Below are 13,866 nucleotides of genomic sequence, written 5' to 3'. Positions count from 1 at the left end.
TATACATATTAGTGATTAATTAAGGAAAATAAATATAATGGAATAATACATTGTGAATAATAGAAACAAAACAGAAATTATTTTATTTTTCAAAAATAAAGTGGCTAAAATCTGAAATAATTATTGTAATTATTTTATTGTCTGAAAAATATATATATAAATTTGAACTTAACAAAAAATAAAAATAACAAGTAAGTTTGGATATTTATGAAAAAAATAAGTTAAATAAATGGAAGTATTTTGAGTGCTCTTCATCCGCAGATACAATAGTGTGAGAGTATGGCTAAATACCATATTCCATGAAGGCGCAAAGACTGTAAGTTGACCACTTAAAACTTGTTTTATTCATAGAAATTTAAGTGCATGTAAAAATAACTGTGCACACACATATATAATATATAATATGTATAATATATTTAATATATATGAAATAATGAATTGAAAGCAACATGTACTTTCCAAATCATTCATATAAAAAGGTTTGCATATTTTGCATCTTTATCTTCAAATTTTAGATCTGTTTCTGACATACAGTAGGTACTCAATACATTTTGGGCTGAATGAATGAATGAATAGTAAGAAAAATGAAACTTGAAGTGCTGACATTTTTTCCTATGATTGAAATAGCTAACAATTATACATAGTATTTTCAAGAATGTCAGGAATGAAACAGTTATTTAAACTACCAATGTTAAGCAATTTGTCAATTATTTTCACAGTTCAAAATGTGCATTCTTGAGGAATCTAGGAAAATGTCAACTGGTGTTTCCTTTAACAGTGTGGTGAAAATGCTTGAAACAATAAATATCTTTCCATGATTGTGAGGGTGTGCACAAAACCCCTTTATGCATCAGGAACCTTGGTAATTTTTAGAAAGACATAAAAAATAAACATAGAGTCAAGTTAATATAAACAAATTAAAAGGTATTCAATGACTCAAGCAAGATTCTTTATGTCTATCAGACAGTTAGCAAAACTCTTTGTCTTTCAAGGCAAAGGATACCTTTGAAATGCTTTTGCCATTGTTTACTTTCTAGGCAAAAGAATAATTAGGCTGAATTTAGATCACACTTTACTAGCCATTTTGGGAATTTTAAGAACTGTAATAGGAAAGCTATAAATCTTATATTGTTATAATTATCTCCATATATTAACAGTATTTAAAATATTCAGAACTCAAAGTTAAGAAAGATTTCTTAATATATAGAGTAAAATTTTTAGTGCAAATTATAGTGGTATGTTTCCTAACAAAGATTAAAAGTATGTTTAGAATATTAATGATATACTTATATTGATTAATATGATCTAACTGAATTTGATTGTATCGTATCTATTTTTGACAAGTCAACGTAAATGCGACTGCAATCAATCCTTTTAACTGAAAAATATGGTGATAGAAAATAGTTTTAGCCCTGGCCGGTTGGCTCAGCGGTAGAGCGTCGGCCTAGCGTGCGGAAGACCCGGGTTCGATTCCGGCCAGAGAACACAGGAGAAGCGCCCATTTGCTTCTCCACCCCTCCGCCGCGCTTTCCTCTCTGTCTCTCTCTTCCCCTCCCGCAGCCAAGGCTCCATTGGAGCAAAGATGGCCCGGGCGCTGGGGATGGCTCCTTGGCCTCTGCCCCAGGCGCTAGAGTGGCTCTGGTCGCAACATGGCGACGCCCAGGATGGGCAGAGCATCACCCCCTGGTGGGCGTGCCGGGTGGATCCTGGTCGGGCGCATGCGGGAGTCTGTCCGACTGTCTCTCCCTGTTTCCAGCTTCAGAAAAATGAAAAATAAAAATAAAAATAAAAATTAAAAAAAAAAAGAAAATAGTTTTACTTTGGACGGTGGGCACATAATCCAATATACAGATCATTTATCATAGAAATCTACACTTGAAACCTGTAAAATCTTTTTAACCAATGTCACCCCAATAAACAATTAAAAGAGAAAATAATTTAAAACAGAAATTAAAATGTATTATGTACCTTATTTTAAAATAGCGATAATAAAACCATTTCATATTGCCATAAAATGTTTTTATAAAATGACTATATTTTTGAAAACAAAGAAAATGAGAAGGGTGACATTATTTTATTTTTGCAAAGCTTTTTAAAGTTTGGCTTACTAGAAGGCAGCCAAATTTCATGTCTGCTTCTGCATCTAATCTTGTTGTATAATGCTCTGCTTGAAGTAAGTATGAGGTTGGAAAAGAAGGAGTATTAAAGTAGCTCTTTAAGCCTGACCTGTGGTGGTGCAGTGGGATAAAGCGTCAACCTGGAAGTGCTGAGGTTGCTGGTTTGAAACCCTGGGCTTGCCTGGTCAAAGCACATATGGGAGTTGATGCTTCCAGCTCCTCCCCCTTCTCTCTCTCTGTCTCTCCTCTCTCTCTCTCTCTCTCTCTCTCTCTGTCTTTCTCTCTCCTCTCTAAAATGAATTTAAAAAAAAGTAGCTCTTTAAGAAAATTTTGGCTATTTTTCATACTACACTAACACAGGACAAATGGTTGTAAAATCCTATACTGTTACATTAAAATATTCCATTCTCAATGGATCTTCTACCAGGCTTGATTTAGTAGCATTATGCATTGGCCTTGCATTGGTTACTTAAAAAATTTTGATTCAAGGAAATCATTGCAGTTGAAATATTTCATTGCTGAAATATTTCCTTATATAATATCAAAAAGCCACATAACATTATACCACCCCTAATTTCATAAGAAAGTGGTTAAGCATCAAAACACTGTCAAGTTCAGAGAGGCAAATAAAATTTTTCAAAAATCTTATTTCCCCCCAAAGTTCAAGTGTTATCATTGGTTGTTACTAATACTGTCATTTATATCCTTGAAGTGACAGGCTCACTTCATTATTATTTTTTAAATAAATTTTTATTAATTTTAATGGGGTGACATCAATAAATCAGGGTACATATGTCATTATTTTTGAAATAATGTCTGCCAAAACCCTACATCTGTAAGATGTTCATTCAAGTAACAATGTTGTTCCATAAAAAGTAGCTCGTTCATTTCGCAATCCATGCAAGTGCATACTCTTTCTCAAAATGAACATTGCACTTTGTATGCTGTCTAAGTGCTTTCTCAATTGTTCCCATTTCAGCACATATAATATTAAAAAGACATATACATGAAAACAGAAATTCAATATAATTATTATTTTTACTGGTTCATTAAAAAAAGAAAAAAACTGAAAATGATAACCATATATAAGGTCAATAAAAGATTGCCTATAATCAAGCACTATGAGTCAGGTGATCTCACCCTCATTCTCCCTCTATATTTCTAGCAAAACCATGATTAGATTTATAGGATTTAAAATAAAGATGTCCTATTTCCTCCTCAGAGAAATTTATCCATTCAGCTTCATCAGCTTAAATTCACACTATTCAAGTAGTCAGAGGAGCCAGCGATTCTAATTTGTACTACTCTGAAATTGTCCGAACACTTTATGTTATTAAGTATGGACTTCATTCTCCATTTGACTCTTTGGAGTTCATGTAAAAAGTAGCCTAGACTTCTCCTTTCTTACTGTCAAAGGGTTGGGCTCAAGTACCTAATAAGCAGAACCTCACGCTGACACACAGATTTTCATGAACAGCTTTGCACAGGAAAGCTACTCAAGCCACTGTTCTATTTCCTGTCACTCATTACCAGTGTCGCTTTTTTAATTGCTCATCAGAGAGGTTTATTTCTCTCTTGGCTAGAGGGTCAGTCTCTCACACCACCATTTGGAAATTCCAACGAGTTTGTCTATAATGCCAACATCATCTTCACAAACCCAGACAGAGTTTGGAAGTGCCTCAATTAAGGAACTGTTGAAGTTCAATGCAAAGAGGCTACTTGAGGGTATATATTATGACCAAAATGATTTCACTCTAGCATATTCATCCACACATATCATCTGGCTTCTGGGTTTATAATTTTTCCATACTATATTATATATGACTCTTAAATGGCATTATTTAAGTAAGGGTGCAAATTTGCCATATGCATTACAGGCAATCTATCCACTACCCACAATAGTCACAGCTATACCATTAGGTTTCTATATAGCAGACTTGGACATATCCTATCATACCACCAATTTATATTTCAATAAAGAAATTATCATTATATTAAGAAGACTATTAGATTTGCTAACCTAAAAATAACACGGTTTTGTCTAGCATTGATGAGTTCTTTCAGATTATGGTATCATAGATTGATTTTCATTTGGGTCACGTCAAATAGGCAATACCTAGGCCAAAATTCATGGGGAGAAGTACATAATATTGAGTTGTATATACAGTTGCTCTTCCAGCAATTCTGCCTACAGTGTCCATAGCTCAATAGACAACTGGATAAAAAAGCTGTAATATATACAATGGAATATTATTTGGCTGTAAAAAAGAAAGAACAAAATCTTACCAGTAGCAATGATATGGATGGACCTAGTGGGTATGATGCTAGTAATATAAGTAAATCAGGAAAAGATAAATACCATATGATTTCACTTATATGTGGAAACCAAAGAACAATATAAATGAACAAACAGAAACCACCTCATACATACAAAGAACAGACTGATTGATGGTTGCTAAAGGGGAACGGCATTCTGGGACCAGGTGGAAAAGTTGAAGGCATTGAGAAGTACAGATTGGAAGCTATAAAACCATCATGGGAATGTAAAATACAGCATAAGGAATACAGTCAATGATATGTAATAATTATGTATGCTGCCAGTTGGGTACTGGAAATATCAGGGAGAACACTTTGTAACGTAAATGATTTTCTAACTACTAAGCTGTACAACTGAAACAAATAAAAAATAATACTGAATTTAAACTGTAATTTAAAAAATGGAAATAATAATAAAAAGAAAAATAATTTTTTTAAAGAATGGCCATTAACAATAACGTCAAGAACATCTAAAAAAAGTGTTTTTAAATCATTAGATCATGAAAGAAAGAGGCTGGTCAACATCCCTAGGACAGATTAGTAAGAACCTCTTCCACAGCAGGGCCTTTGGAACTCATTCACGTGGGCGATGGGAAAGGCAGTCCCAGTGCACAATCTTCTGACCCCTGCTCAGCCACATAACAAGAGCCTTGAGATCTCACAACCCATTCTGGGCTTATAGCCTTATGTGGGAATATCCTATATTGTTTCAGAGTCAATGTATACTTCTCTGTTCTGCAGAAGCATATGGGTCAGGGGGCACCTGGTCAATCCCACTACTAAATCTGTTCCTGGGAGGGAGAAAAGAAGGTCCTTTGCTTATAGCATAATGGGGATACATGCAGACCATGGCTTTGCTTTGGCCCTGGAATGAGACTTACTGGCCATGGGGACAAACACCACTGCTGAAGCTAATCTTGCCCTGTCTATTTTCTATGTGAGTAGTGTTTTCCATCCAGTGTCTGTATTGACATCTGAGACTACTGCCCTGGAGGAGTGGACTCTTCCACTGGAGGTTATAACAGATGTCACCTGCCAGATAACAGATCACATTTATTTTAAGACTGTAAACCACTTTCAAGAGGATCATCTATATATAATTTCTTAAAACCTACCTCCATATGTTTCTATTTATATTCTATTTCTGTAAATTATTGCCAAAATTGTATTATGTCATATCCTATATTCCGGTCACCTGTCCTAAAAAGGGGGGGGGGGGGCAATGAAATAAGTGAATAAATGAAATGTTCAGTGTTCTGTTCTCTGGAAATATTTTCTATCTTGAATCTCTTTCTGGGTCAGCCCTTAGTAGGAAAAGACATCTTGAAAGTCCTTCCAGTTCATAGCATCTTGTTGAGCAAACTAGTTATAGCATAGCCAGATCCTTGTTAATTTTCAAAACAAAATATATGATCTTCCATAACAAAAAAAAATCATCTCTTCTAAATCATCTATACACTTTGATATACTTGCATACATTTCCTAATAACACCTATTATAGATGCAAATTTACATTTAGTTACATGCTCATTATATGAGTTACTAGGTTTTCCAATAGTCTAAGATTCCAGTAGTCTAAGGGCAGAAATGTGTTTGATTTTTTTCACTATTGGCTCTTTTGCACAAAGCATACATTTTATAAGCCTATGGAAATAATTATATATATACTAAGTATTATCAGAAAGCAAACAAGTGGCATGCATGGGAAAATGTTCATTTTTTCTTAATATTTCTTTAATATATAAAACAGTCTGACTTGAAAGATAAAAAGAGCCATACTTACCTTAGAAATTACTTGCACAATGTGTTCTGATAGCACACCCAACCTGTCCTTTACTCATGCATATTTTTGTTAATAGAATCTTAATTTTTTACTACAGTTTTTCACAAGAGATTGTCTTTAATGACATGTTTTGATGTTTATTATATTGTTAAAAATCTTTAGTATACTTCTAGATTTACATTAAAATTACACATACACTCATTAATCTTGCATCCACCTTCCCCAATTATCAACATTTTACTCTACTATGATATATTTGCCTTTTTCTTTGTATTTTTCTGAAGCTGGAAACTGGGAGAGACAGTCAGACAGACTCCCGCATGCGCCCGACTGGGATCCACCTGGCACGCCCACCAGGGGGCAATGCTCTGCCCCTCTGGGGCATTGCTCTGTTGCTACCTGAGCCACTCTAGCGCCTGGGGCAGAGGCCAAGGAGCCATCCCCAGTGCCTGGGCCATCTTTGCTCCAATGGAGCCTCGGCTGCGGGAGGGGAAGAGAGAGACAGAGAGGAAGGAGAGGGGGAGGGGTGGAGAAACAGATGGGCGCTTCTCCTGTGTGCCCTGGCCGGGAATCGAACCCAGGACTTCTGCATGCCAGGCCGACGCTCTACCACTGAGCCAACCGGCCAGGGTTATTTGCTTATTTTTAATATTGAAAACTAGTTATATAGAGCTGGGGTATAGTTAAGGTTAGTCACTCTTCCCTTTTACTATCTTTTCGTATATCTCAGGTTTACTCATCATTAACTGAAACTTACAAAGAAATAAAATGGTGCTTATTTGACTAACATTTGTGAATAGTCAACATTTTTCATTTTAATTATCTGTTTTAAACTAAATATATAACCAAGAATTTAATAACAGTTCCTGTTAGAAAATGATAATAGATTTTGGTTAAAGTAAAAAAAAAAAACTTACAAACTTGAATTGAGGAATGTAGGTTTAATTAAGAAATGCTGTTCTGTATCTCTATCACTCTTCAGAGATGATTGGCTCTGAGAGTAGAAATAAACAAATATTAAAAAACACCAGCAGGACAGTGATCATAAACAGGCAGTCAACAACTAGTAGCATGCTTATTTACTGAGTGTGATTTCTTACATTGTTTTTATAAGTAAGATTATTCAAGAAAAATTACTCTTAATTTCTATGGGGTGAATCACAGATTCTTAAAAATGGATGATATTTATAGACCTTTTTTAAAGAATAAATGCTCTCCCATACATATTTGTTTAAATACACAAGTTTTCATAAAAATGACAGACTCTGTTAAGATAAACTTGCAAAGAGAAAAGGATTAAGGGGCCCCTATTTTGTTATCAAGCTGTATATATGATTTTATAAGTGTATAATTTTAGAATGTTGCTGTTTAATTTAAAAATAAAGTTAAAAAGTGGAACATTTAAGCCTACTGGCTCCCAATTAGATTTCCCAAGAATCAGTAAATGATCATATACTAATTGAGCACATGGGAATTTAGCTTTGTGCATAGTAATTTGTAAATCCCTCATTTGTTTGAAGGTGGGCCAAATTACTCACACAAGCTTGGTGTAAAATAGAAAGAAATTGCATTGCTTTTAATTTCTATCTGAGCGTTTTCTTCACTTTTCATTGTAATATTGCACATCAATAAAACTTAAAGTTAGTAAATTTGAAAGACTGTATCAAAAGAAATATTTTCTCAAAATTTTTATAGATAAAATGTTGTGTCACTATGCTTAGCCAAAACTGGTATCAATAAAGGAAATTATTAGTTTTTTTAAATAAATGAATAGTTTTAAGGAAATTTGGTATCATAACTAAATTGCTTTATGCTACTAGAATCACATAAAATATAATGAAATTTTATAGTTTACATAAATTAATGAATATTGCCTTTGATAGAGTATTTTAAAATATTTTTTAAAAGAGACAGAAATATAAATATTATTTCTAAAGAAAGAATATAGCCCTGGCCAGTTGGCTCAGTGGTAGAGTGCTGGACTGGCGTGCAGGAGTCCCGGGTTCAATTCCCGGCCAGGGCACACAGGAGAAGCGCACATCTGCTTCTCCACCCCTCCCCCTCTTTTTCCTCTCTGTCTCTCTTTTCCCCTCCCACAGCCAAGGCTCCATTGGAGCAAAGTTGGCCTGGGTGCTGAGGATGGCTCTGTAGCCTCTGCCTCAGGGGCTAGAATGGCCCTGGTTGCAACAGAGCAACGCCCCAGATGGGCAGAGCATCGCCCCCTGGTGGGCATGCCGGGTGGATCCCGGTCAGGCGCATGCGGGAGTCTGTCTGACTGCCTCCCCGTTTCCAACTTCAGAAAAATACAAAAAAAAAAAAAAAAAGAAGAAAAAGAAAGAAAGAATATATATATATATTGGACCACATCAAGGCTTACAAAGTTTCACTTATGTGAGATGAGTAAGTTTTTGAGCTCCGTTGTACAGACTGTTGCCTATAAGTAACAATATTGTGCTATATACTTGAAATTTGGTAAGACCATAATTTCTGAGTGTTTTCAGTACAAAACAAATAAACAAAAACAAGCACTGTAAGGTAAATAATAACATGTTAATTACTTAGATTGTACTGATAATTTTACAAAGTACACATATATATTATATCATCTAGAGGTACACTTTAAATATATACAATAAAAAGACAGAATGTCTTTGCATTAAATGACACTGTTAAAATCAGATGATTGCTCAAACATTTGATAAAAGATTTGAATAGAGATGACGTCGGAGTAATGGAGGGGTAAGAGGCGATACCGATGGGTCTCCCCCAAAACTCAACAGGATCTTCAACCAGAAATGGAAAGACCTATACTTGGAGCCTCCAGATGCTTCGCAATACACCCAAGGGTATGGTCGAGTGAAAAATTGGCTAAATATATAACCAAACCCCAAAGGAATTAGGAAGTAGGAAATGCTCCACCTTCCTCACTAACCTAAACAGTGCGGCCTTCTCTGGTAACTGTGAATATAGAAACTGAGGCGGGCAAAGGGGGTGAATGGATCCAGGCCGTGGCACAAACGGCCGAACCAGGCTGTGGCACGGAGATCCAAGCCGAGGTAAAACTGATCCTATGGCAACCCGGGCAATGCGGGCTAACACTCGCGCCAAACCCAAACAAAGAAAGACAAGCGGGGCAGCCATTTTACCCGGTCTCCTCGTCGGTGCTCGCAGCTACTGGGCGAGAGATTTCTTCCTGAGCCCCGGGAGTGGTGCCCGTGTTGCCCCACAGAGAGGCAGAGTCAGGGGCCTTTCTGTGGGCCGAAAGCAGAATCTCTGGGCAGCCCCAGCACCCTGGGAAAGCCTCGCACGGGAGGGAGCGAGAACTAATTCCAACGGTGGAAAATTTCCGTGCTGGTGGGGGTTTCACTCAGAGGGAAACGCGGCTGGCCTCATATCCTGGTTTGCGCACGCAGATAGTGAATGAGAGATTCCTCCGAGTGCCTCAGCAGTGCGCGCCCGTGTTATCGCACAGAGGGGTGGAGTCAGGGGCCTTTGTGTGGGCCAAAGCGGAATCTCGGGCCGCCCCAGCGCCTTGCAGGAGCCACGCACGGGGACGGAGCGAGAGCCAATTCCAACGCTGCAACTTTTCCATGCGGTTGGGGGTTTCACTCAGAGTGTGAGACTGCTGGCCGGATATCCTGGTTTGCGCATGCAGATACTGAACAAGAGTTTCCTCCAAGCGTCCTGGAAGTGGGTGCCCGCCTGTGTTACCGGACAGAGTGGCAGAGCCAGAGGTCTTTGAGTGGGCGGAAAGCCGGCCTGATTATGCTAGCAGCTCTGACTGACTGAGCCTTGCCCAGAGCCCTGTGCTGAGTGGAAATAGAGTGGGGAGTTGCCAGCTCTTTGAGCCTCTTACTATCCAGGCAGAGGCAGCAGCAACCCCATAGCTGGATTATCAGGCTACTAATTGAGGAAGGAAAGACTAGGAGAAAGGCTCCAGGAACACGGACTCTCTCACTGTCAGAGCCTATAAATGCTAATGAGCCTTGACTGCCAACGAGACTAGAGCACAATACATGACATTGCCATGGAGACTTATCAACTGCAAACCTCTACCTGAGCGTGCCAAAGGGGCAGAACCCGGGGTACAGAGTCACCGACCAGGAAGAGGGAGAGAAGAGAAAAAGCAAGAAGATAACTTCTCAAAATCAAGAATAATCTGCAGACTTTATAAACTATCCCATTTTATTATATTTGTTCGTCTGTTTCTCTTATCTTCATTCTTGATACTTTTTTTCCTCCTCCAATTTGGCCGATTAACTCTCTGCTGGTCTTACTCTCTCCTCTCCTTGAACTACACTACCCATAAGTGTTACATCTCCCATTATCTTTTCTCTCCTCTTCCTTTCTCTCTATGAGGGTTGCACTCCAAAACCTTTAACTCTCTCTCTCTCTCTCTCTCTCTCCTTTCTTTTTTCTTCTTTTAGTGGTTCCCTCTTTTTTTCTCTCTCTCTCTTTCTTTTCTCCCTCTATATTAGTTTCTTCCTTTCTCCTTTACATCTCCTCTCATTCAAACCTCAGTTACAAACAGATTGTCTTATCTGGGACTCAAACTTATGTTTGTGGCATTTTGGGGTTTTTTTTTCTTCACCTTTTTAACTCACTAGCAGTGCTCCCATCCCTGGCTCTCCATGTTATCTAGTTCTTGTTCCACTAAATACAATAGTAATTTTTTAATTTGTCCCCCCATTTTTCTGTTTTCCTCTTATTCCTCTCATCATAACTCTTAGACAACCAACACCTAAAAGCAAATCATTTTATTCTTGACCCAAATTTTTTCCTTATTTGCTTTTTGTGGGTCCATATCCCATTTTTTTTTTCTTTTTTTTTGCCCTTTTATTACTTTTCCTCAATTCAGGCCCTCCATCACAGGCATTGTTTGTTATAATTAACAGTTCACCACAGGATTTTCTCAAGAAAGAGGGGAGAGGAGAGGAGAGGAAAGAAGGAGGGGGGGAATAGTTTCCTTTTTTTAAAATTTTTGTTTTGTTTTGTTTTTCTTTATTTCATTATTAATTTTTTTTAAAAAAACTTTTCGATTTTTTATTTTTTATTTTTTTAACTTTTTATTCTTTGTTAAATCTCATTAATACTATCAACAAAACCACCCTCAGATGCCATTAGGGAAGAGAAAATCGAATATCATGGATACAAAAGAAAGAGAGGTAACACAGATAGATGAGGAAAAATCTATGGAGAAAAAATTTAATATATTGGAAACCTTGGAGCTAAATGACAGAGAATTCAAGATAGAAATCCTAAAAATCCTCCAAGATATACAAGAAAACACAGAAAGGCAATTTAGGGAGCTCAGAAAACAACTCAATGAACACAAAGAATATATGTCCAAGGAAATTGAAACTATAAGAACAGATCAAACAGAGATAAAAAGCTCAATTCATGAGCTGAAAAGTGAAGAAACAAGCTTAGCTAATAGAACAGGTCGGATAGAAGAGAGGATTGGTTAAGTGGAAGACAAGCAACTTGAGGCGCAACAGAGAGAAGAAGAAGGAGACTCAAAAATTAAAAAAGGTGAGGTAGCCCTACAAGAATTGTCTGACTCCATCAAAAAGAATAACATAAGAATAGTGGGTATATCAGAGGGAGAAGAGAGAGAAAATGGAATGGAGAACATACTCAAACAAATAATAGATGAGAACTTCCCAAGCCTGTGGAAAGAACTGAGGCCTCAGGTTCAAGAAGCAAACAGAACTCCTAGTTTTCTTGGGTCCAACAAACCTGCTCCAAGGCATATCATAATGAAATTGACACAAACCAACAGCAAAGAAAAAATTCTCAAGGCAGCCAGGGAAAAGAAGAGTACAACATATAAAGGAAGGCCCATTAGATTATCATCAGATTTCTCGACAGAAACTCTGCAAGCTGGAAGAGAGTGGACCCCAATGTTTGAAGTCCTGAAGGAGAGGAACTTTCAGCCACAAATACTATACCCATCAAAGCTATCCTTCAAATATGAAGGAGAGGTAAAAACATTCACAGATACAGAAAAGATGAGGGAATTTATCATCAGAAAGCCCCCACTCCGGGAATTACTAAAGGGGGTTCTCCAATCAGATACAGAGAACAAAAAAAAAACAGAGCCACAAGTAAGAGCTCCAAGAAGAACACAATAAAACCAAATTTAAACTGTGACAACAACGAGGAAAAAGAGGGAGAGAAGATGGAGATTAACAGTAGCAAGGGATGACGGAGTGCAAAAGTACTCACAAAATAGTTCGCTACAATGAACAGGGTAGGGACCCTTTTCATTACTCAAAGGTAACCACCATTGAAAAAACTACCACAGAAGCACATGAGATAAAAAAGATAGCAACAGAGGAAAGATGTATGGAATAAAACCAAATAAAAACAAAAGATAGAAAAACGAAAGAGAAGGATCAAACAAGACACAAAACTAACAGAAAGCAAGATATAAAATGGCAATAGGGAACTCACAAGTATCAATAATTACACTAAATGTAAACGGATTAAACTCACCAGTAAAAAGGCACAGAGTAGCAGAATGGATTAAAAAAGAAAATCCAACTGTATGCTGCCTACAGGAAACTCATCTAAGTAACAAGGATAAAAACAAATTCAAAGTGAAAGGCTGGAAAACAATACTCCAAGCAAATGACATCCAAAAAAAAGCAGGTGTAGCAATACTCATATCTGACAATGCTGACTACAAGACAGCAAAAGTACTCAGAGACAAAAATGTCCATTTCATAATGGCTAAGGGGACACTGAATCAAGAAGACATAACAATTCTTAATATATATGCACCAAACCAAGGAGCACCAAAATATGTAAGACAGCTACTTATTGATCTTGAAACAAAAACTGACAAAAACACAATCATACCTGGAGACCTCAATACACCACTGACGGCTCTAGATCGGTCATCCAAACAGAGAATCAACAAAGATTTAGTGGTCTTAAACAAAACACTAGAGAACCTGGATATGATAGACATCTACAGGACATTTCATCCCAAAGTGACTGAGTATACATTTTTCTCCAGTGTACATGGATCATTCTCAAGAATTGACCATATGTTGGGCCACAAAAACAACATCAGCAAATTCAGAAAAATTGAAGTTGTACCAAGCATATTTTCTGATCATAAAACCTTGAAACTAGAATTCAACTGCAAAAAAGAGGGAAAAAAATCCCACAAAAATGTGGAAACTAAACAACATACTTTTAAAAAATGAATGGGTCAAAGAAGAAATAAGTGCAGAGATCAAAAGATATATACAGACTAATGAAAATGACAATACGACATATCAGAATCTATGGGATGCAGCAAAAGCAGTGATAAGAGGGAAGTTCATATCACTTCAGGCATATGTGAACAAACAAGAGAGAGCCCAAGTGAACCACTTAACTTCCCACCTTAAGGAACTAGAAAAAGAAGAACAAAGACAACCCAAAACCAGCCGAAGAAAGGAGATAATAAAAATCAGAGCAGAAATAAATGAATTAGAGAACAGAAAAACTATAGAAAAAATTAATAGAACAAGGAGCTGGTTCTTTGAAAAGATCAACAAAATTGACAAACCCTTGGCAAGACTTACCAAGGAAAAAAGAGAAAGAACTCATATAAACAAAATCCAAAATGAAAGAGGAGAAATCACCACGGACACC

Source organism: Saccopteryx leptura, chromosome 1 (genome assembly GCF_036850995.1).
Source record: "Saccopteryx leptura isolate mSacLep1 chromosome 1, mSacLep1_pri_phased_curated, whole genome shotgun sequence".
Taxonomy (NCBI): domain Eukaryota; kingdom Metazoa; phylum Chordata; class Mammalia; order Chiroptera; family Emballonuridae; genus Saccopteryx; species Saccopteryx leptura.
The sequence above is the reverse complement of the archived record's forward strand: the minus strand, read 5'-3'. Positions refer to the sequence as shown.